The following is a 25,629-nucleotide window of genomic DNA, read 5'->3' on the forward strand; positions in this document are numbered from 1 at the left end:
AATTGAAAAATATGTTCCAAGGCCTGGTCGGCCAAAAACTCACTGATCTCGAGTTGGATCGAGCATGCAGATCACCCTTCACTCCGGAGATCAATGTTCTAGAGCTACCCCTCAAGTTCAAAATGATGACCTCGAAGATGTACATAGGGAAAGAAGATCCCTAGTCACATCTTAAATATTTTGAAATACAAATGGATTTGCAAGGGGTACGAGGAGATTTGCGGTGCAGAGTATTCCCTGCCACACTTTCAAAATCTGCACAACAGTGGTATTTCAAGTTACCACAAAGAAGGTTCAATTCCTGGAAAGCTTTCTCCTCAGAGTTTCATGCACGGTTCTCTTTTTCTCGCCAACTCCCATTGCATTTAGAAGACCTGGTCAAAGTGAAGTAAAGACTAGGATAGCCTTTCTGAGCCTACATAAGCATATTCATGATAGAGGCTATAAATGTAGCATGATTAACTAAAGAGGGGAGGATGGCCGCAATATTGGGGGGCATCGAAGTGCTCAGAGAACTGTTGAAAGAAATGAAGAAGAGTGATCATGTAGACTCTATGGTGGATTTTCTTGACCGAGCATATGGTTTCATCAAACTTGAACAGGCAATCCAACGGGCGGATGTCGAGCCCAGATTGGGCTAACCACAGACCCCCTCGGTAGGAGCATCTGCTCTAAACCCCCAATACCCTAACAGTTCAAATACGAGCGGCAAGAGATCCAACAACAACGGTAGACAAGGCAATGGAAAAAAGGGAAAGTTCGCAATCAAAACCAAACAGACCCCTAGAGAAAATCCTTCCAAGTTCACTACCTTCTGTATCTTAACTGACGACCTAGAAACCATCTATATGGCAACACAGTTTGTAGTCCTGTATAAAAAACTTGCTCCCATGAAAAAGGACATAAGCAAGCGCGACATGTCTAAATTTTTTCGCTTTCATGGAGACTATGGCCATGACACTAATCACTGAAACAACCTGAAGTGAGAAATTGAATTCCTGATAAGGAAAAATAACCCGCACGTGCAGAAATATCTCAAGGGCAACCAGAATCAACGGGCTGCCCAAGCAGATAACAACCAAGATCTATTAATGCCACCACCAGTGGACGGGCATTTACAATTCATCATTGGGGGCCCACATATTGCTAGAGATTTGGGCAAAGCTCGGGAAAGGTATGCTCGAACTTTACAACATCAACCAAAGGAAGTAATTCTGGCCATAGAAGAAAGGAAGCCCAAAATTCCATGAGTAGGGGAACCCACTATAACCTTCACTGAAGAAGATGTTATCAATGTTCACTTTCCGCATAATGATCCACTAGTCGTGGAGGTACAGATAGCAAATAAAATAGTGCCTTGACTATGATAGACAATGGAGCCTCGGAAAACATCCGTTCAAAACACCATATGAAAAGATGGGGCTCCAACTTAGAGATCTGATCCCCTACACCCAACCAGTGTATGGTTTCTCTGGCCACAGTGTTGCACCTTTAGGGAAAATTTGTCTACCATCACTATTGGACAAGATCCGAGGAGCATAACTGTGATGGCACAATTTCTAATAATTGATGTTCCATTAGCCTTTAACGTTATGTTAGGCCGACCAGCCTTATATGAGTTGAAAGTTGTTACATCAATTTTCCATTCATGCATTAAGTTCCCAACAAAGAATGGGGTAGGGTGCCTGAAAGGAAACCAACAAGTTGCACGGGAATGTTACAACCTTGCCCTGACCAAGGCAAAAAAGGAAGAAACCTTTGGCCAGAGTTTGGAAAAGGGAAAAGCATTGCCAAATAGAGAACCGACCAAGGCGGGGAGGAAGATGTAGATCCCCGACATGGGGAACCAAATACAAATGTTGGGCCGGTGGAAGAATTGGAGGACATAGAAATCGACCCAAATGTCCTGACCAGAAAACTCAAAATTGGAAAAGGTTTGCTGCTTGAAGTAAAATTAGCTTTGATAAAATTTCTAAGAGCAAACCTAGACATTTTTTCCTGGTCACATGAGAACATGGTCGTTATCGATCCTTCTATAATTTCACACACCCTAAAACATCGATCCAAACTTCTGGCCCGTTCAGTAAAAAAGAAGATTGTTGGAAAAAGAATGGGAACAAGCATTAAAAGAATAGGTAGAAATGTTGCGCAATAACAACTTCATCATTGAGGCTTTTGTTGGGATTTTATGCCCTAAATAAAACCCATTTCAATCTAATCTGATTTATTATCAATATAAGATTAGAATTCATTTATGTTTACATGTAGTTTTTCATGTTTATGGTTTAATATATACAAAATCTGTTAAGTCCAGAACATATAATTATTCACAATAGTAATGTCAACACAGTGGAATGTGATTGTGATTATATGCTTCAAAAGATAATGCCCCTGATTCATCGATGTGTTGGATTTACACTGATGTGATAATCAGCGATAAAGTGTACTGACACCTTGGATAAGTGTTATGTTCTTTCAAGAACATTGGCAAAGTATGCTAATTTCGGATGTATGGAGTATACATTGGACTGAACCGATATTGATCTTGGTAAAGATATTATAATCTTACCGTTGTATCTTTCTAAGTAAATATCAATTGTTGATCTTAGATCAAAAGATCTTAATCCTGACATGCTCAGGTTCAATCTCAGGAGTGTTATTCATGTTCTTTGATTTGTTAGTTAAGCCTACTTTTTGGTCAGGGTGATACGTACATTTTGGGAACATGATAGTACAATTGAGTGGGAGCGCTAAATATAGATATGGAATCTATAGCTTCTATCTAGACATAGAAGTGAAACGATGATTTCCTTCGAACTTGGCTTAATAGAGATAAGTGGAAGAGCTCTTGTTTCAGTGATTATATTAGCTCACTGAAACATCATTTATAGGAAGCTAAGTGTTTTAAGGATAAAATACATTGAGGGGTGAAACGATAAATTTATCCTTACTCGGTGTAAATCATCTATAGAGGATCTTTGATTATTGAGATTAGAACGATGGTTAAATGTTTTTAACGTATCTATATCGTGGAACATATAGAGCGTTCTATATGACTGAGAGTGCAATTCCAAGTTCTATGGTGGATGCGATAAGGAGTTAATAAGTTAGAGAATTTACTTAGTAAATTCTAGATCTACTTATTGGAAGCTCGGTTGTATAGGCCCATGGTGCCCATACTAGTTGAGACCATACCGCTTGTAAGACCATGTTAATTGATTTTAATTAATCAATTATAATTTTAAAATTAGACTATGTGTAGTTTATGAATTTTCACTAAGAAAGGGCTTAATTGTGAAGAAAAGAGATTCTTTATTAAGTCTAATTAATAAATATATATTAAATGGCAATTTTATTTGATAATTAATTTTTAATTATTAAATAAATAGTTTTGGCATTTAAGTGGTTAAATTGGAAAATAGCATTTTTGAGAAAATAAGTAAAAGTTGTTGAAAAATGGCAAAATTCCAATGTGGGGCCCACATCCTATGGCCGGCCACTTACTAGGGATTTACCATTTAATTTTTCTATTATTTTAATGCCTAATAATTCTAACCTTAACCTAGGTGGTTGCTTATAAATAGATAGTGATGGCTCACACTTAAAGATGATGAAATTAAAGACTTTAGTCAAAATTTTCCTGAGCCTTCACCTCTCTATTTTCGAACCACTCCTCTCTCTTTCTCTCTTCATATTTTCATACCCTAGAGTGATAGAGTAAGTGCCCACACACATCAAGTGGTACTCAATCAAAATGTGTAAGGCTGTGAAGAATCCAGTTTCAAGAGAAGGAGATTCAGACTCAGATCGTGGTGATACCCTGCTATAGACAGGATACAAGGGTTAGAGATCTGAGTGGAAGGAGCCATTATTATTCTGCTGCACCCACTGTAAGGATCCTGAAATTTTATATGTGTTTATTTACATTGTTTTAGAGATTCATATTTAGGATGTTAAATAACATACATTGTAGTAAATCTAGATCCTGGTAAAACATATTCCAACAGCTTTCTACCCGGCCTGGGTATCAAACCCCGTACTTGTACGCAAGCCTAACAAAAAAATGGCGAGTGTGTATTGACTTCACCGACTTCAATAAGGCGTGCCCCAAAGACTGTTTTCCACTTCCAAGAATAGATCAGCTCGTGGATGCAATAGCTGGGCACGAGATTCTAAGCTTTACGGACACCTATTTGGGGTATAATCAAATCAAAATCCATCCACCACAACAAGAACATACAAGTTTCCAAACAGATATGGGCCTATACTATTATAAAGTCATGCCATTTGTTGTAAACAACGCTGGAGCTACATACCAAAAATTGGTAAAAAAAATGTTCAAAGACGAGATCGGACGAAATATGGAAGCATACGTGGATGACATGCTCGTTAAATCTGAATAGGTTGGTGGCATATAGATGACCTGGACGAATGTTTCAAAGTCCTCAGAAAATTCAACATGAAACTCAATCCCTTAAAGTGCTCCTTCGGAGTCAGCTCGTGTAAGTTTCTTCGTTTTATTGTTAAAGCCTGAGGTATTGAAGCCAATCCAGAAAAATCCAAGCCATCCTTGATATGAAATCACCTACAATAACCAAATAAGTCCAAAGCTTAACTGGTCGGATAGCCGCACTCACTAGTTTTATTTCAAAGTCAACAGAAATGTGTGTTCCTTTCTGTTGGGTTTTGTGCCCTAAATAAAACTCATTTCAATATAATTAGATTTATTAGCTAATAAAGATCAGAAATAACATTTTATGTTGCATGGTTCACATGATTTATTTCATGATTATATTTAATGTGTAAATTCTATTAAGTCCAGAACATATGTATTTGTTAATGATTATAGTGTTGTCAGCACAGTGGAATATAATCTTGATTATATGTTCAAAAGTTTAATTCCCTAATTTTTCAGTTCACTGGATTTAGACTGGCATGATAATCAGCGATAGGTATTCTTACACCTTGGATAAGTGGTATGTCCTTTCCAGGGCATTGGCAAAGTTTACCAGTATCATATGTATGGAGTATACATCGGAAGGGACCGATATTGAACTTTGATTATGTTAAAATTTACCATAATATCTATTCAATTCAATATCACCTAGTTGATCCTATATCAAATGATCTTATTCCTGATATTGTTAGGTTCGATCTCAAGAGTATTATACATGTTCTTTGATTTGTTATTTAAGCCTACTTTTGGGTCAGGGTGATACGCACATTTTGGAAACATGATAGTATAATTGAGTGGGAGCGCTAACATAGATATGGAATCTATAACTTCTATAGGTATTTAGAAGTGAAACGATGATATCCTTCGAGCTTGGCTAAACAGAGATAAATGGTTGAGTACTCATTTCACTTCGCTGAAATATCATTTATACAGAGCTAAGTGTTTTAAGGATAAAATACATTGAAGGGTGTAACGATAATTTAGTCCCTATTCAATGTAGATCATCTATTAGAGGATCATTGATCAAATTAGGATTATAACAATTGATAACTAATAGTGTATCTATATCGTGGAACATATAGAGCATTCTACATGACTGAGAGTGCAATTCCAAGTTCTAAGAGTGGATTCAACAAGGAATTAATAAGTTAGGGAATTTACTTGGTAAATTTGGTTCAGCTTATTGGAAGCTCGGATATATAGGCCCCTGGTCCCCATAATAGTTGAGACCATACTGCTTGTAAGACTCAGTTAATTTATTTTAATTAATCAATTATAATTCTAAAGTTAGACTATGTCTAGTTTATGAATTTTCACTAAGTAAGGGCAAAATTGTGAAGAAAAGAGATTCTAGGTTTTATTTGTTAATTAAGAGACTTTATATGTCTAATTAATAAATATATTAAATTAAAATATTATTTAATAATTAATTTTTAGTTATTAAATAATAGGAATTGGCATTTAAGTGGTTAAATTGGAAACTTGGCATTTTTGAGAAAATAGGATGGAAAAATGACAAAATGGTAAAATTGCAAAGTGGGCCCAATCAACAATCCATGGCCGGCCACACTAAGGCAATTTACCATTTATTTTTCTATTATTTTAATGCCAAATAATTCTAACCTAAACCTAGGTGGTTACCTATAAATAGATAGTGATGGCTCACATTCACACTTAACTCTGTCAGATGAAAACTGAGCCTCCTATTCTTTTCTCTATAGCCGAAACCATCAAGTGGTATCTCAAACATAGTGTGGAAGATTGTGAAGAATCCAATAAACAAGAAGGAGAATCAGCATCAAAGAAGGAGAGAAAGAGATCCAGGTTCAGATCTTGGTGATGCTCTGCTACAGAAAAGAATCAAGGGCTAGAGATCTGAACGGAAGGAGCCATTATATTTCGCTGCACCTAATGTAAGGTTTCCTAAACTTTATATGTGTTTATTTCATTATCTTAGAATTCATATTAGGATGTTAATGAAACATACATGGTAATAAATCTAGATCCTGGTAAAATATTTCCAACACTTTCTTCAACATCCTACAAGGAAATAAGAAATTTGAATGGACGGAGGAATGCGAGAAAACCTTCCAAGAATTAAAAATAAAACTTGCAAAACCTCCTATACTCTCAAAACCTTTGGACGGAGAAGAACTATGTATATATCTAGCTATTACAGAACATGTTGTAAGTGTCGTGATGATCAAGGAAGAGAACGATATCCAGCATCCGGTCTACTACATTAGCAAAAGACTGGTTGAGGCTGAAGGATGATATCCACTAATGGAAAAGCTCACTTACTGCCTAATCTTAGCAACAAGGAAGCTAACGCCTTACTTTCAAGCTCATCCTGTTAGGGTGTACACTGACCAACCATTACGCCAAGCATTACAAAAACGTGACACCTCTGGATGGTTACTCAAACGGGCAGTGGAATTGGGTCAGTACGAAATAATCTTCCGACCCCAAACAACAATTAAAGGACAGGCTTTAACGGATTTTGTAGTTGAGTGTACGGGCAAAGAAGAAAGCATTTCAAAAACAACTCGGAGCCAATACAAGAACCCCAGTCGAGCAACAACGAAGACAAACCTACCTAGAAATTACCCGTAGATGGGTCGGGTACAGATCAATTGTCTGGTGCAGGGATTGCCCTTGTCACACCTGGGGGCAACACTTGCACGGGGGAATCAAATTTAAGTTCAGAGCATCCAATAATGATGCAGAATATGAAGGCCTCATTGCCGGCCTAAAACTTGCTCAGGAATTACATGCCGAACACATTGAGATAGCCTATCTAAGAAAAATACATGACCTTCTTGCACAATTCAAGAGTTATGTCCTCAAGCAAATTCCAAGAGAAGAAAATACAATTGCTCATGCCTTAGCCTGACTTGGAAGTAGCAATATAACTTATAAGGCTAATCTAGTCCCAATTCAGTTCCTTGAATAACCCAGCATCACCTATACGGAAGAAATTAAGATGACTGACACATCTCCGAATTGGATGACACCAATAGCAGCCTACCTCAACATTGAGGAACTTCTAAGTAACAGAAACAAAGCTCGAAAAATAAGAAGAAAGGCTGCATGTTAAATCATCGTAGAAGGAGTCATATATAGAAGGGGATTCTCTATGCCATTACTAAGATGTGTTACGCAAGAAGAGGATACACGGCTTCTGTCTGAGGTACACCATGGATTCAGTGGCAATCACGCGGCCGGGCAAAGTCTGTCAAAGAAAATACTAAGGCAAGGATATTTTTGGCCGACTATGATTGAAGATTCAAAGGCCTACGTTAAGAAATGTGACAAATACCAAAGATTTTCAAAGATACCACATGCACACCCAACGAACTAACTCAGATGCAAAGTCATTGGCCTTTTTCTATTTGGGGAATTGATCTAATCGGCCAATTGCCTAAAGATAAAGGGGGAGTACAATACGCAGTGGTTGCAGTGGACTATTTTACTAAATGGACGGAAACCAAACCATTGGCAACAATCACATCCAAAAAAGTACTTGACTTTGTGGTGAAAAATATAATATGTCAATTCGAACTACCGTACAAAATAGTCTCAGACAATGGCACACAGTTTGATAGTCAATTGTTCACTGATTTTTATGCAAACCATGGAATCATAAAGAGTTTCTCTGTAGTAGCACATCCCCAAGAAAACGGTCAGGTCGAAGCAGTCCACAAGATACTTAAAGACACTTTAAAGAAACAACTTGAAGATGCTAAAGGGAACGGGCCAGAAGAACTCCCAGAAGTATTATGGTCTTATCGCACAATTGAGAAAATAGTGACCGGACAGACTCTGTTTGCTATGGCATACGGTTATGAAGCTATGCTGCCCGTAGAATTAGAACCTCCATCTCACAGAAGACTGACCTATGATCAAGAAACAAACCATGCACTCCTAGCAGAATCACTTGATGAAATCGAAGAAAAAGGAGTTGCATCTAACCTAAAGTTGGTAGCCCATCAACAAAAAGTGGCTCGGTTGAAATGACAAAGTAATCAGGTTAGATGACCACTTCTGAAAGTACAATTTCTATTTAATGCAATTTTTTTGTTTAAATTAAGCTAAAGGCCGGGTTAGATCAATATAATAGCTTTTATGTAAGTTACTACGGTAACAAGTGTGTTCCGACCAACAAATGAATAAAGATGTCTATTTAAATTCAAATTGTATCTATTTTATTAGCAAGTTATAAATTTACCATTAAATGCGTACAAAGGTCTGCTTGAACCCATATATCCGAACAGGCAAAAATCATACTTGTGAAATGCAAGTGACCAAGAGTCAAAAGTCTGCTCGGTCACTTAGGGGGCAACTATACTCGTACAAAGCATTGGTAAAAGCAAATAACAAGCATGAAAAAACAAAACAAATGCAGTTGCACAATGATCATAACAAGGAACAGTATTCATTAAAGATAACAAAGCATGTAAACATAGGATTAAAGGCTACCCGGTCAGCCAGTTGTCTCAAAAGTGAAAAACATATTCAAAGTTTAAAAACTGCTTGGCCGGTCATTTTGTCTCAAAAGAAGCCATATGGGCCGAACAGACATATATAAAAAAAAACAAGAGAGAGAGAGAGAGAGAGAGAGAGAGAGAGAGAGAGAGAGAGAAAAGAAAGACGTTCAGACAACAGGAGTCCCAGGCTCTTGATAAGGATCGATTTGGTTTGAAGGAGCTGGAGGATCAACATTCTGGACGACAAGAACTTCAGTGCTCTGGTCGGTAGGAGCAGAAGAGGTAGTCACCTCGGGGTTTTCTCTGGCCACCTGAACCGCACAGAAATTAAGATACATTCTCTTGAAATCACCAAGGTAATCAAAGTTTCCTTTGGGATTGGCCTTCTAAAAATCATAGAAAACCTCAAGTGCAGCTGTCTCTAGGACGTCCACCTCCTTCTTGAGCTCCTCCACCCTAGACTTCTTGTCTCCGACCTCCTTCACAAGTTCCCGCTCCCTGGTCTGTTTGTTCTTAACATCCTCCTCAAGTTTTGTAAGAAGAGTCTGGAGACTCTCCCTCCATCTTGAGGCTATTGACCTCTTGGGATAAAGAAACATTGTCAGCCTCCAATTGTGCGATCGAGGGCATATCTTACAGCTCTTTGGTCAGCTCATCAGGTGTTGGCAGCAATAAGCTTCTTGTTTACCTCCCCAAGTTCTTGTTGGATATTATTTTACCAAGATCTTAGATCTACTCACAAGTATGTTGATTAACACCCTAAATATGAACTTCTAAAACGATTATAAATTAAACACATATAAAGTATGAGAAACCTTACATTGGGTGCAGCGGAATATAATGTCTCCTTCCACTCAGATCTCTAACCCTTGTATCCTTTCTGTCGCAGAGTATTATCAAGATCTGAGCCCGAATGTCCTTCTTGTTGAATGTCTTTCTTCACGATCTTCCTCACTATGATTGAGGTATCACTTGCTGTGTGTGGGCACTACTCTATCACTAAGAGGTTCGAAATTCTCAAGGAAGAAGAAGAGGGTGAAGGTGGCAGCTAGGTTTAGAGAGAGAAGGCTCAGGTTTTTCTCTGAAGGAAACCAGATGTGAAAGTGTTAAGTGTATATTTCCTGAAGCCTTCACTATCTATTTATAGCATACCACATAGGGTTAGGCTTGAATTATTTGGCATTAAAATAATGAAAATATCAGTTGATATTCCCTATAAAAGTGGTCGGCCAAGGCTATGTGGATTTGGGCCTCACTTTTGCAAATTTTGCCGTTTTATCAATTCTGCATCTCATTATCTCAAAAATGCCAATTTTTCAAATTCAACTATTTAAATGCCAATTTTTACTATTTAATAACTATAAATAATTATTAAATAATATTGTCATTTATCATATTTATTAATTTAACCATACAAAGTATCATAATTAATAAATATGCCCTAAAACCTCTTTCTTTACAATTTCGCCCTTACTTAGTGAAAAAATTCACAAATAGACATAGTCTAATTTGAGAATTATAATTGATTAATCAAAACCAATTAAATGAGTCTTACAAGTAATCTCAACTAGTGGGGGGACAATGGGTCTATATAACCGAGCTTCCAATAAGCAGATCAAGAATTTATAACCTAAACTCACTGACTTATTAATTCTTCGTTGAATCCACACATAACACTTAGAATTGCACTCTTAGTATATAGAACGCTCTATATGTTCCACCATATAGACATGTCATTAGTTATCCATTGTTATAATCCTAATTTGATCAAAGATCCTCTATATGAATGATCTACACTGTAAAGGGATTAGATTACCGTAACACCATACAATGTATTTTATCCTTAAAACACTTAAACCCGTATAAATGATGTTTCAACTATGTGAAATGAGTACTCCACCATTTATTTTCGTTTTGTCAAGCTCGAAGGAAATCATCCTTTACTTACTATTCGCCAGTAGAAGCTATAAATTCCATATTTATGTTAGCGCTCCCACTCAATTGCACTACCGTGTTCCCAAAATGTACGTATCACCATGACCCAAAAGTAGGCTTAGCTAACAAATCAAAGAGCACGAATAACACTCTTGAGATTGAGCCTAATCATATCAGGATTTAGATCATTTGATCTAGGATCAACTAGGCGATATTGACTTGAATCTATGTCAAAGTTCAATATCGGTCCCTTCCGATGCATACTCCATGCACCCAACAGGAGCTTTACTTTAACCAATGCTCTGGAAAGAACATAGAATTTCTCCAAATGCAAGTAAACTCTGTTGTAGATTGTCATATCACTAACACCCTGTGTCTGATAAATCTAGGAATCTTTATTCACATAGTCATGTTTACTTTCCAATGTGTTGACAACACAATAAATAGGATCAAGTATGTGAAAAGGGTTCCAGATGAATTTATAAATCAAATAGACAAGCAATTGATAAGATGAACTAAAACATACACAAATGAATGAAAAATACTTCAGTTTCTTTATTGATGTTGAATAAAATGGATTACATTGAAATGGAGTTTTATTTAGGGCATAAAACCCAACAAACTCCCACTTGCACTAATATAACACTAATCAGTACATATCAATTGATCCTAAATTCTGACGGTGCTTTTCAAATGCAGTTACTGTCAAGACTTTGGTGAATGGATCAGCTAAGTTGTCCTCTGGGTCCACTTTCTCAACCAGTACATCCCCTCTAGCCACATATTCTCTGATAATATGATACTTCCTTACTATGTGTTTTCTTCTCTTGTGGCTTCGAGGTTCCTTACTGTTGGCTATTGCTCCATTATTATCACAAAGTAGGACAAGAGGCTTTTCCATTCCTGGCATGACACCGATACTGGTGAAGAACTTTCTTAGCCAGACAAGCTCTTTAGCAGCTTCTGCTGCAGCTATGTATTTTGCTTCCATCGTCGAGTCCGATATCGCGGTTTGTTTAGCACTTCTCCAAACCACTGCTCCAACCCCAAAAGTAAACACCATCCCAGATGTAGATTTCCTATCTTCAAGACTTGCCTGGAAATCTGAATCAGTATAGCCTATGGGAATTAAAGTACCACCCTTGTAGACTAACACAAGATTCCTTGTAATCTTTAAGTATTTCAGAATATACTTAACTGCATTCCAATGTTTCTGTTCTGGATTTGACTGATACCTGCTCACGATTCCAACTGCATAGCAAATGTCAGGTCTAGTGCATAACATTGCATACATTAGACTTCCAACTGCAGAAGCATAAGGAACTTTCGCCATGTCCTCTATCTCTTGAGGATCAATAGGAGACTGTTCCTTAGATAGACGGATACCATATCTAGAAGGCATGTTCGCCCCATTGGTGTTGTTCATGGAGAATGTCTCTAAAACTTTGTCAATGTAGGTTGTTTGAGAGAGAGCAAGAGAGCTGTTCTTCCGGTTTCTAATAATCTGAATACCAAGAACATAGGCTGCCTCACCCAAATCTTTTATATCGAATTGAGTGTTAAGCCATTCCTTGATGTTAGTCATTTTCTTGATATTGTTTCCAATAATCGAAATCTCGTCAACATAAAGGACTAGGAATACTACTACTTGGTCTTCTTTGAGTTGGTAAACAAAAGGTTCATCTTCATTCTGAAGAAAGTTGTAGGTCTTGATGATTTGATCAAACCTTTTGTTCCATGAGCGTGAAGCTTGCTTAAGTCCATAGATAGACTTATTTAATTTGCAAACTTTCTTTTCCTGCCCTGGAAGAACACAGCCTTCTGGTTGTTCCATATAGATGGTTTCTTCAAGTACCCCATTAAGGAAGGCAGTCTTGACATCCATTTTCCAGATTTCATAATCGAAAGCAGCAGCTATGGAGAGAAGAATTCGGATGGATTTGAGCATGGCAACAGGAATAAAAGTTTCCTCATAGTCCACGCCTTCTCTTTGGGTATAACCCTTGGCTACAAGTCTAGCTTTGAAAGTTTTGACTTCGCCTCCAGCGCCTCTTTTCTTCTTGTAAACCACTTACATCCGATTGGATGATAGTCATCAGGTGCGTCTACATATTTCCAGACTTTGTTCTTTTTCATGGAATCCATTTTTGAATCCATGCCGGTTGACCATCGTTTCCGTTGCGGACTAGCCATCGCCTGTTTATAGGTTAATGGGTCGTCATCAATACCTTCACCAACGACCATATTGATTTCCCCATCCAAGCCATAACGAGCTGGTTTTGTTGAAACCCTCCCACTACGACGAGGAGCGGTGATCTTCTGAACAGGAACTTTGGTAGTAGTTTTCTCAGTTGGTTCGACTGAGGGAGTGGGATTATCCTCTTCTTGAGTGGAAGAGGACGGAACATAGGAAGGAGTTATATCTGCAAGCATTTCCTCCAATACTACTTTACTTTGTGGTTTGAAATTCTTAATATGGTCATCTTCAAGGAAAGTGGCGTTTGTGGAAATAAACACTTTATCATCCTTGCGACTATAAAATAGTCCACCCCTAGTCTCTTTAAAATTCCTGACAAACATGCAAACTTCAGTTCACTTTTCAAGTTTGCCATCTTTCTTTCTTAAGACATGAGCAGGGCACCCCAAGATTCTGTAATGGCGTAAGCTAGGTGTACGACCATTCCATAGTTCTAAAGGTGTCTTAGGGATTGATTTAGATGGAACAACATTTAAAATGTCGGTTGCCATCTGAATTGCATATCCCCAGAAGGACGTAGGTAGAGTTGAATAACAAAGCATGGACCTTACCATTTCTAAAAGCGTGCGATTCCGTCTTTCTGCAACTCCATTTTGCTATGGAGTGCTAGGGGCGGTTAATTGGGATTCAATTCCAAGTTCAATTAAATGATCTTTGAACTGCATATCCATATATTCTCCACCCCTATCAGTTTGCAAGATCTTTAATGCTTTACCTAATTGGTTTTGAGCCAATGCTTGAAATTCTTGAAACTTTTCAAATGTTTCATATTTCTTATGCATAAGGTAAATATGACTATGTCTAGAGTAATCGTCAATGAAAGTTACAAAGTACTCATAACCACCTCGGGCTTTTACATTCAGGGGTCCGCAGACATCTGAATGCACTAACCCTAGGGGTTGTTTGGCACGCTCTCCCTTTGCAGAGAAAGAACGTTTGGTCATCTTTCCTTCTAGGCAAGACTCGCAAACAGGTAATTCACCTAAGACGACATTTTTCAATGGACCGTCTTTGGTTAGCCTATTTAGTCTGTCATAGCCTATGTGACCCAAACGTAAATGCCATAGATATGTTTCATTATCATCATCGATCTTTTGCTTTTTGTGGTTCCTAGGTTTAGCTACTTTAAAAAGTTCGTTATGTAGGGCAAATGGTGTTTCTGGTCTAAGAACATAAAGCCCTTGTTCCATGGATGCAACACAAATATGAATGTCATTTCGAGAAATGGTAGAACCAGAACTCAAAAAATCTAATTTGTATTGTTGCAATTGTAAGCATGAAACAGAAACCAAGTTTCTACTGAAATTTGGAATGTATAAGACATTGTCTAATTCCAAAATTTTGTTTTTGAAACTTGAGTTTGGCTTTTCCTCTAGCTCTAACCGAAACCATTTCGCCATTACCAAGCTTAAGTTTCAACTCTCTGGATTTCAAATAATTCCATTTGTCAAGCAATTGCAATGAACAACTTACATGGTTTGTAAACCCAGAATCAAGAATCCAAATGGATTTATCATTCTCTAAAACACATGACTCGAAGACTAAAGCATCACTGCTTATTCGTTTGTGAAATGTTGTTCTTGCTGGTTCATTTTGTTGTGAAGTATAACTTGAGTAAGTGGAATCACTTTCTCTTATCTACTCAACTAAGCTTGAAATAGTAGGATTTATGGACTTATGAACTATTTGCTCTTCAGAGTGAACAATTCCCAGCTTACCTGCTTTCTGGAATTTTATGTTCATCATGAGCACGTTTGAAGTATTACTCTGACCAGGAGTTTTATTAATATCTTCAAGTTCATTTGCTAAGATATTAACTAGGACGGGATTGGGATGAGGGTTATTGGCACTACAATACATCAATAAAACAGAAGTAAGGTTTTGGTTCAAATTCATACACAAGTTCAGAAAATAATAAATAATCACATATGTTATAAAAATACTAAATCTAACATAGTTTATTTTCTAAGGTTTCCAACATAATGAAATACAGTGTTCCGGTAGGCGAGAGTAAAAGATAACATTATTTGAATAGAGTAGTCAGCTCATCTAAAATAACACCATTTTAGCAACCTTTTATTCGATCAAAATGAGAATCCAACGTTGTCCCGGTAGGCGAGAGTCAAGGTTATTCTCATTTTATGAGCTTCCTGTTGGGTTTTATGCCCTAAATAAAACTCATTTCAATATAATCAGATTTACTTATTAATATAGATCAGAAATAACATTTAATGTTGCATGGTTCACATGATTTATTTCATGATTATTTACATAATGTATGAATTCTATTTAAGTCCAGAACATATCAATTTGTTAATGATTACAGTGTTGTCAACATAGTGGAATATAATCTTAATTATATGTTCGAAAGTTTATTCCCTGATTTGTCAGAACACTGGATTTAGACTGACATGGTATAATCAGCGATAGGTATTCTTACACCTTGGATAAGTGTTATGTCTTTTCCAGGACATTGGCAAAGTTTACCAGCATCGGATGTATGGAGTATACATCGGAAGGGACCGATATTAAACTTTGATTAGATATATTAGAATTTACCGTAATATCTATTCAATTCCATATCACCTGTAGATCCTAGATCAAATGATCTTAATCCTGATATGATTAGGTTCAATCTCAAGAGTGTTATTCGTGTTTTTTGATTTGTTAGTTAAGCCTACTTTTGGGTCAGGGTGATACGTACATTTTAAGAACACGGTAGTGCAATTGAGTGGGAGCGCTAACATAAATATGGAATCGATAGCTTCTATCTGGCGAATAGAAAGTAAAGGATGATTTCCTTCGAGCTTAACCAAACGAAAATAAATGGTGGAGATCTCATTTCACTTAGCTGAAATATCATTTATACAGGGTTAAGTGTTTTAAGGATAAAATACATTGTAGGGTGTTACGGTAATTTAATCCCTTTACAGTGTAAATCATCTATATAGAGGATCATTGATCACATTAGGGTTATAACAATGGATAACTAATGACGTGTCTATATCGTGGAACATATAGAGCGTTCTATATACTGAGAGTGCAATTCTAAGTTCTATGCGTGGATTCAACGAAGAATTAATAAGTCAGTGAATTTAAGATATAAATTCTTGATCTACTTATTGGAAGCTCGGATATATAGACCCATGGCCCCCATACTAGTTGAGACCATACTGCTTGTAAGACTCAGTTAATTGATTTTGATTAATCAATTATAATTCTAAAGTTATACTATGTCTACTTTGTGAATTTTCACTAAGCAAGGGCGAAATTTTAAAGAAAAGAGATTCTACGTTTATTTATTAATTAAGAGACTTTGTATGTCTAATTAATAAATATATTACATGACAATATTATTTAATAATTAATTTTAGGTATTAAATAATTAGAATTGTCATTTAAATGGTTGAATTTGAAAATTGGCGTTTTTGAGAAAATGAGATGCAGAAATGATAAAACAGCAAAATTGCATAAGTGAGGCCCATTATCCAAGGCCTATGGCCGGCCACACTTATACGGTTTTATCATTTATTTTTTCATTATTTTAATTCCAAATAATTCTAACTTAAACCTAGGTGGTTACCTATAAATAGGTAGTGATGGCTTCAGGAAAAGAGGATACATCTCATTCCTTCACAGAAATTTTTCTAGCTGCCACTTCCCTCTTCTTTTCTTCTTTATTTTCGAAATCCTTGAGTGAATGAGTGAGTGCCCACACACATCAAGTGGTATCTCAACCATAGTGTGTAAGACTATGGAAAACCATCCAACAAGAAGGAGAATTAGCATCAAAAGGAAGGAGAGAAAGAGATTCAAGTTCAGATATTGATAATGCTCTGTTACAGAAAGGAATTAAGGGCTCGATATCTGAACGGAAGGAGTCATTATATTCCTCTGCACCCAATGTAAGGTTTCCTAAACTTTATATGTGTTTATTTCATTATTTTAGAATTCATATTAGGATGTTAATGAAACATACTTGTTAGTAAATCTAGATCCTGGTAAAATATATCCAACAACTGGCCTCAGAGCCATGGTAATGATTTACTTTCATGAAATATGAATTAAAACGATATTATGTGTTGATTTGGATGGTTTCATGTGGTTTATGTGCTTATTTGATGATAGTTTAGAAATCGCAATATATGTTACTAAAATATTTTTTAGTTTCGATCTGGGATTATTTTTTCTGAAAAGTAGACGAAAAATTAATAAATTTAGGCTTTCACAGAACCTAATTTGGATTTTTTATGAATTAGTTATGATTTTTTGAATTTGAATGAAAATATCGGGATTTGAATGCACACACGCGCGCACACACTCCTTGGACATGCTCGGACGCGCACGGCCATTCAGACAAAAATGACCGCATTTTCTCGGACATGTCCTGTCTGAACAGGCTGCATGCATCGAGCTTCTTCAGTCAAGAAGGCTGCGTGCACCCTTGTTTCTCGCCCACATCCTGCTCTCCGCGTGCGCAAGGGTATGCATTGCATACCCCTGTGACTCAAACTTGTGTTTTTCATAACTTTTGATTTAGAAATCGTTTTTCATTGAAACAAAAGCCAAATTTTTGTAGAATTTTGTGTCGAATCTAAATTTTCAATTAAAAATCTAATTTCCAAAATAAAACTAATTTTTATTAATTTTTTAATTAATTAAAATTAATTTCTGATATTAGTAGGCTTTGAATTTTGAAAATTTGATTTCTCACAAAGGAGCCTTATGGTTATTTTTGAAATTTTAGATTATTTTATTTATTTTAATTATAAGATCAGATTTTTTTTTATTAAATTTTAAATGATCTTATTTTGATATTAAAATATTATCTTTTAAAAATAATCTTGTTCTAATTTCAAAATTTTGCTAACCATATCATATCTTTTTCAAATTTGTTATTTTCAAAATATATTTTGTTAATTAAAATTATAAGGTTAGGTTTAATATTTTATCTTATTAGACATTTTTTAATAAAATTATATTTTGGCAAAAATAACATGAAGATTTGAAAAATTTGTTAGTTTAGTTTGAATAGATATTTTAGGGTTTCAAACCATAAATTTTTCAAACTTATTATTTTATTATTTTTTAAATATTGTAACCATATAAAATATCTTATTTTTTAATAGTTTATTTATGTAATATTTAAATTTATTAAATTATAAGACTCAGAATATAATAAAATATCTGAATTTAAAATTCAAGATATTATATTATATTATCTTATTAGAAATTTTAAATAAATTTAAATTTTGAATAAACTTGATATTTAAAAAATTGTTTAGATATTTTTGATTTTTTTGTTAGAATTTAAGAAATTTAGGAGTTTGTTGAATTTTGAATTTTCTCAAATATTCTCTAACAACCTAAATTGGAATTCTAGTTAAGATATTTATTTTAAAATTTAATTTTTTTTTAAATTTTAAAATTGAGATATTTTAGCTACTTTCCAGATATTCCAGATCAGTTAATTGTTTGTATTGTTTGATTATATTATTATGTATTCAAAATTTTTTTTACAAACCTATTATTTATTTGATCACAATTGCTATGATTAACTTGTTGACAGATCCAATGATCTGATTTTAATCATAGTCCAATTGTCAATAGATCTTATAAATAATTTGTAACAGGTAAATTTTGCAATTTCTTTCATTTGTGTAAACCTAGTAACATGATAGGGCCCATCAAAATCTTTTGACCTGTGTGAGCCTATATGTTTGCTATTGGGCTTAGATGCATATAGGAAGCCCATTTAAGTTTTACTAAGCAAATGGACTAGGTTGCTAAAATAAATTTTGAAATAAGTAAATTTATTTAGGCCCAATTAGATTTGGTCTTATTCAATGAATAACAATTGTTTATTTAAAGGTTAAATTCCTCTCTTTTGGGCCTTGTGTAAGAGTTGGGGGCCAATAGAAGTGGGTACGACATACTGAACCCAGCTCCCCCTCACATGAACTACCCCAATTGTGAAAACCCATTTGCCTTATTTAAATAATTGTATTATGTTAATTATATTAGTCTAACCTGATTAAAATTGAATTAGCAACATAATTAACTTTTAAAATATATGAAATTTATTTTTTTCATTTAATATTTTAAAGTTAATTTTAGAAAAACACTTAGTAAATGAAATTATTCTAGATAGTTATTTCTAGAACTAGTTATTTTTTCTAATATTTAATTAGAAAAATATCATAGATTGTGAAATTAATTGTTTAATAATTAATTTTGGTACAATCTAAGTTAAGTATATTTTTCCTAGTATTAAACTAAAATTAATAATTAAGTCTTCTCTATACTTAATTATTTATTTCTTGAATTTTATACATTTAATTAAATTGAAAATTTAAATATATAAGTTGATTTTCATCACGATACTTAAATATTATTATTTTCATGTTATTTAATTAAAAATTAAAAATTATTTTAAGTTTGAAATCTTATTTCATATAACTTAAATTTGAATAATTTTCAAAATATATTTTATTTTATTTTATTAATCTTTTTCCACAATTTCGAAATTGCATTTCTTAAATGCATTAATTTCAAATTTTATTTGAAAAATAGATTAAAGTCGTAAATTATTTATTTTAATTTTGGACCAACTTAAATCAATGATTTTTTCATTTAATGATTAATTAAAATAAATGAAGTAAAATATATTTAATTAGAAAATGAATTAATTAGTCCATGAAAATCTAGATAGATATTATCTGTTGTTGCTAGAAGTATTTTTCTAGTATATTTAATTAAATAGAAAATTAATATTTAAGTTGACTTTCATCATCATACTTAAATATTTGAACTTTTTCTTATATATTTAATTAAATATGAAAATTATATTTTTTGTTGTAAATTAATTTTATTAATTAATTTTGGGCCAACATTAAATTAGAATAATTTTTCCAGGATTTATTTTTATTTTATTTTAATAAGCAATCTCAAAAATTGTATTATTAAATACTTTAATTTTTCGAAATGCAATATATATTTATAGAAAATTTATTTTGTAACAACTTAAATTGAATATTTTTCTAAATATTTATTCGAAATTATTACTAAGATGGAAATAATTCATGTTATTTTCATATCCATCTAAGTAAAATTTATGAATATTAAATTAAAATTTATATTTAGAATTTTTCATTCTAAATTGGAAATTTTAATTAAATAAATATATATATTTAAAATAAATTAATTAAAATAAATATTAGAAGAAAATACACTTTAAATAATGAGCTTTATTATTAGGACATTCGATCTCCATTGTTGGTTTTACATAGCGTTTGTTTTAGTGATTAATCCTCCCTAATGGAGGAACGTTCATTAACAAGTTCGCACCGTTTAATCTCGAAGGATAAGTAGCTTTGTAAGTGTTTTATATGGTATGGATCACCCTAATGGTGGCGACTGTATTTGACTTACAAAATATGAAACAATGGTGGAAGCTCATAAGATAGAATAGACTTGACTCTAGCCTAAACAGGACAACGCTGGATTCCAATCTTGATCGAATAAAAGGTTGCTAGAATGTTTAACATATAGATGAGCTGACAACTCTATTCAATGGATGGTAGCTTTGACTCTCGCCTAAACGGGACACTGATATCAGTTTATTGAAGACCTTGGAAATTTTTTAGGATTGTATGTTTTAGTATTTTCACTTGTCATTCCTACTTGCTATATGTTTAATAATTTCTGAATTGTGTATGAATTTATATTGAACCATGTTATTTTCTGTTATTAAATTTTAGTTTAATTTCGAATCTTCATTGTTGGTCTAACTTGGTTTGTTTCTCTAATGAGATAAATCCCTAATGGATTTTCACCATTAGACATACATAATAGTGTTAGATCTCGAAAGATAAATATTGTATATACAACATCTAGCTGTTCATCAATTGATGACACCTTAGACTAGTATTTTTACAATATGAAACAAGAAGATTGTATAAATAAGATTACTTTGACTCTTGCTAATCGAAGCATCGTTGGATTCTTATTTATAAACGAAATTATCCTAATTACTCTTAGCTTATTCATTTCGAATTAGCTCAATAACATATCATTGGATGAATGGTCTATAAATCATTTCGTGTCATTCTATTTTTTTCTCTTCACAAATTAAATGACGCATATGATTATAATCCTGAAATTCTATTCCAAAATGATATAAATCCTCAATCATAGAAATCTCCTACTTGTATAGGCAAATCTGACTTAGAGTTTAAATTAGTAGTGGTGGTCCAAGAAAGAATTACTCATTATATTTTGTATAGATTTAAGTCTTTGACTTTAATTTTAGAATCCATACAAAAATTTTCTTATATTTCTAATTCCAGAATACAATACAGTTACACTTTCACAAGTGTTTAATAACCATTTTCTATCAATGGATTCAAACTGTATGGAATATGAGTTTAGTATTCTGTGACCAGGATCCACTTGCACTATTCTAATAAATCTTTGATGTAACTAAACCTAAGTCATCAAAAGACACAACCACACATTTTTAATCTATGGCATTTGTATCTTGTTCATAGTGGTTTTGACAAGATCAATCTTTGCAAAGAGTTAATATGCCTATATCCACTGAAAGTAGTTCATCTCATTAGTAGATGGATGTACATTCAGGGATGGATATGAGTTTCTCGTTGTATTCTTAAAACGATAACTCTAGATTATACCTTATGCAAAGAAATTTGAAATGTTTGAAAAATTTCTGAATTTCTAGCAATGGTGATAAACCATTAAGGTAAGTGGTTAAAGATCTTGCGAACTGATAGGGGCGGAGAAATAGTTAGTAGATATGCAGTTCAAAGATCATTAAATTGATTTTTGAATTATTTCCAAACTTACCTCCCCAGAAATTTTGATTTGCATATTGATGATTAGCTACTAGTTGTTGCCTAAGACCTTCTATGGTAATACAATTTCAGAATGATGTAATGGTTGTATACTTAATGTAAATCATTACTAGATTCATGGATTACCTAATCAAAATCTTAAGAAGAGCTAGAACTATTAACCATGGTTTGTTAGCTATTCCAAGTGATTAGGGGTGTACCATCCCATAGTCAATAGATATGAAAGTGTTTGTTTAAACAAATACTACTTTTCTAAGAAAATGACTAAGTTTGAAAAGTAGCAAATAAAGGAGATATTTTTTCTGGATTCCATAAGTGTTCTATCATCTTATTTGACATATGATGATCCCACTGTCTCTGTTGTCTTGTTACAACCGAAGAGGTCAATACCATTTAGTTTTCTTAGACATAATTCACGGTACCTTGTCGTAGTGGGAGAGTTTCTAGGAACTCAGCTTCTTATGACTTGGAAGACACTAGTGATTAAAATCCATTGTGAGTTTAAACAAGTAATGGATTGTCAAGATAAGAAACTAAGAAGAAAAGCCAAGAGAACTATGGTTTAATCCATTCACATGGAGTAACTTAAATTTTTCTATTACAAGGACATAAAAGGAAATTTCATTAATAAGTCTATTCAATGGACTTAACAAAACATCATGTTCCTAGTATTATAGGTTTGAGTTTATCTAAACCTATGGCTTATGGTATACCTTGTAATTACTTACTCTAATGCAAGCAACTTACTTTAGTAAGATGCTGAAGCATTTTCTTTCTAATGGCAATCTATAGAAGCTTCACAACTTCTTAGACATAGATTTTATTTATCTAAGGAAAAGTCTCAGCTATTCCAGAAAGGATAAAGTCATGAAAGAATTTCTTAAATCAACAGTGAGAGGTCTTAGATATGCTTTTGTATGCCTTAGACCAGACACCTGCTGATTGAGTGGGAGTAATGAGTAGGTATCAGATTAATCCAGGAGAGGAACATTGGATGACAATCAAGTAAATCTTAAGATTAAGAAGAGGAACTATATGTTAGTCAATAATAGTGTGTTTAAAACTCTTAGACTACACCACATCAGATTTCAAGACTTGCCTTTGTGTTAGAAAGTCTGCTGATAAGATGGTGATTACTTTGGGGGTGGAATAGTGATTTTGGAGAAGTGTAAAAACCTATCTGAAGTCTCTAGGTCTACCAGAAAGGGACTGAATGTTAAAGTTGCAGGAAAGGTACTTATTCAGTCTAAGGAAAGTTCTATACATTTTTGGCACCATTCCAAATTGCCTTAACTACTAGTGTTACTTCTTGAATAACCAAGAAATAGTTGCCAAAGGTATAGAATCCAGTATCCCAAGAGAGTAGACATATAGAGAGGAATTTCACATTATCAATGATTTTGTCATTAAGGAAGAGTAATGGTGGAGGAGAGGTTGTGGTTAATTCAACTTTTCAGATCCTATTACGAGGAGTTTACTACTACTACACTCGATTTGTATATCAAGGTGTTGAGACTATTTGGAATGCACTTTTTGTTTTATATTAGTGCAAGTGGGAGTTTGTTGGGTTTTATGCCGTAAATAAAACTCATTTCAATATAATCGGATTTACTTATTAATATAGATCAGAAATAACATTTAATGTTGCATGGTTCACATGATTTATTTCATGATTATTTACATAATGTATGAATTCTATTTAAGTCCAGAACATATCAATTTGTTAATGATTATAGTGTTGTCAACACAATAGAATATAATCTTAATTATATGTTCGAAAGTTTATTCCCTGATTTGTCAGAACACTGGATTTAGACTGACATGGTATAATCAGCGATAGGTATTCTTACACCTTAGATAAGTGTTATGTCCTTTCTAGGACATTGGCAAAGTTTACCAGCATCGGATGTATGGAGTATACATCGGAAGGGACCGATATTGAACTTTGATTAGATATATTAGAATTTAACGTAATATCTATTCAATTCAATATCACCTGTTGATCCTAGATCAAATGATCTTAATCCTGATATGATTAGGTTCAATCTCAAGAGTGTTATTCGTGTTCTTTGATTTGTTAGTTAAGCCTACTTTTGGGTCAGGGTGATACGTACATTTTAGGAACACGGTAGTGCAATTGAGTGGGAGCGCTAACATAAATATGGAATCCATAGCTTCTATCTGGCGAATAGAAAGTAAAGGATGATTTCCTTCGAGCTTAACCAAACGAAAATAAATGGTGGAGATCTCATTTCACTTAGCTGAAATATCATTTATACAGGGTTAAGTATTTTAAGGATAAAATACATTGTAGGGTGTTACGGTAATTTAATCCCTTTACAGTGTAAATCATCTATATAGAGGATCATTGATCACATTAGGGTTATAACAATGGAAAACTAATGACGTGTCTATATCGTGGAACATATAGAGCGTTCTATATACTAAGAGTGCAATTCTAAGTTCTATGTGTGGATTCAACGAATAATTAATAAGTCAGTGAATTTAAGATATAAATTCTTGATCTACTTATTGGAAGCTCGAATATATAGACCCATGGTCCCCATACTAGTTGAGACCATATTGCTTGTAAGACTCAGTTAATTGATTTTGATTAATCAATTATAATTCTAAAGTTAGACTATGTCTACTTTGTGAATTTTCACTAAGCAAGGGCGAAATTGTAAAGAAAAGAGATTCTAGGTTTATTTATTAATTAAGAGACTTTATATGTCTAATTAATAAATATATTAAATGAAAATATTATTTAATAATTAATTTTAGTTATTAAATAATTAGAATTGGCATTGAAATGGTTAAATTTAAAAATTGGAGTTTTTGAGAAAATGAGATGCAGAAATGATAAAACAGCAAAAATTACATAAGTGAGGCCCATTATCCAAGGCCCATGGCCGACCACACTTATAGGGTTTTATCATTTATTTTTTTCATTATTTTAATGCCAAATAATTCTAACTTAAACCTAGGTGGTTACCTATTGTTCGGTTTTATGCCCTAAATAAAACTCATTTCAATATAATGAGATTTACTTATTAATAAAGATCAGAAATAACATTTTATGTTGCATGGTTTACATGATTTATTTCATGATTATATGTATATAATGTATGAATTCCTTTTAAGTCCAGAACATATGAGTTTGTTAAAGATTATAGTGTTGTCAGCACAGTGGAATATAATCTTAATTATATGTTCAAAAGTTTATTCCCTGATTTGTCAGAATACCGGATTTAGACTGACATGGTATAATCAGCGATAGGTATTCTTACACCTTGGAAAAGTGCTATGTCCTTTCCAGGATATTGGCAAAGTTTACCAGTATCGGATGTATGGAGTATATATCGAAAGGGACCGATATTGAACTTTGATTAGATATATTAAAACTTACCGTAATATCTATTCAATTCAATATCACCTGTTGATCCTAGATCAAATGATCTTAATCCTGATTTGGTTAGGTTCAATCTCAAGAGTGTTATCCGTGTTCTTTGATTTGTTAGTTAAGCCTACTTTTGGGTCAGGGTGATACGTACATTTTGGGAACACGGTAGTGCAATTGAGTGGGAGCGCTAACATAAATATGGAATCTATAGCTTCTAT

The sequence above is a fragment of the Cannabis sativa genome, chromosome 6 (assembly GCF_029168945.1).
Source record: "Cannabis sativa cultivar Pink pepper isolate KNU-18-1 chromosome 6, ASM2916894v1, whole genome shotgun sequence".
NCBI lineage: Eukaryota > Viridiplantae > Streptophyta > Magnoliopsida > Rosales > Cannabaceae > Cannabis > Cannabis sativa.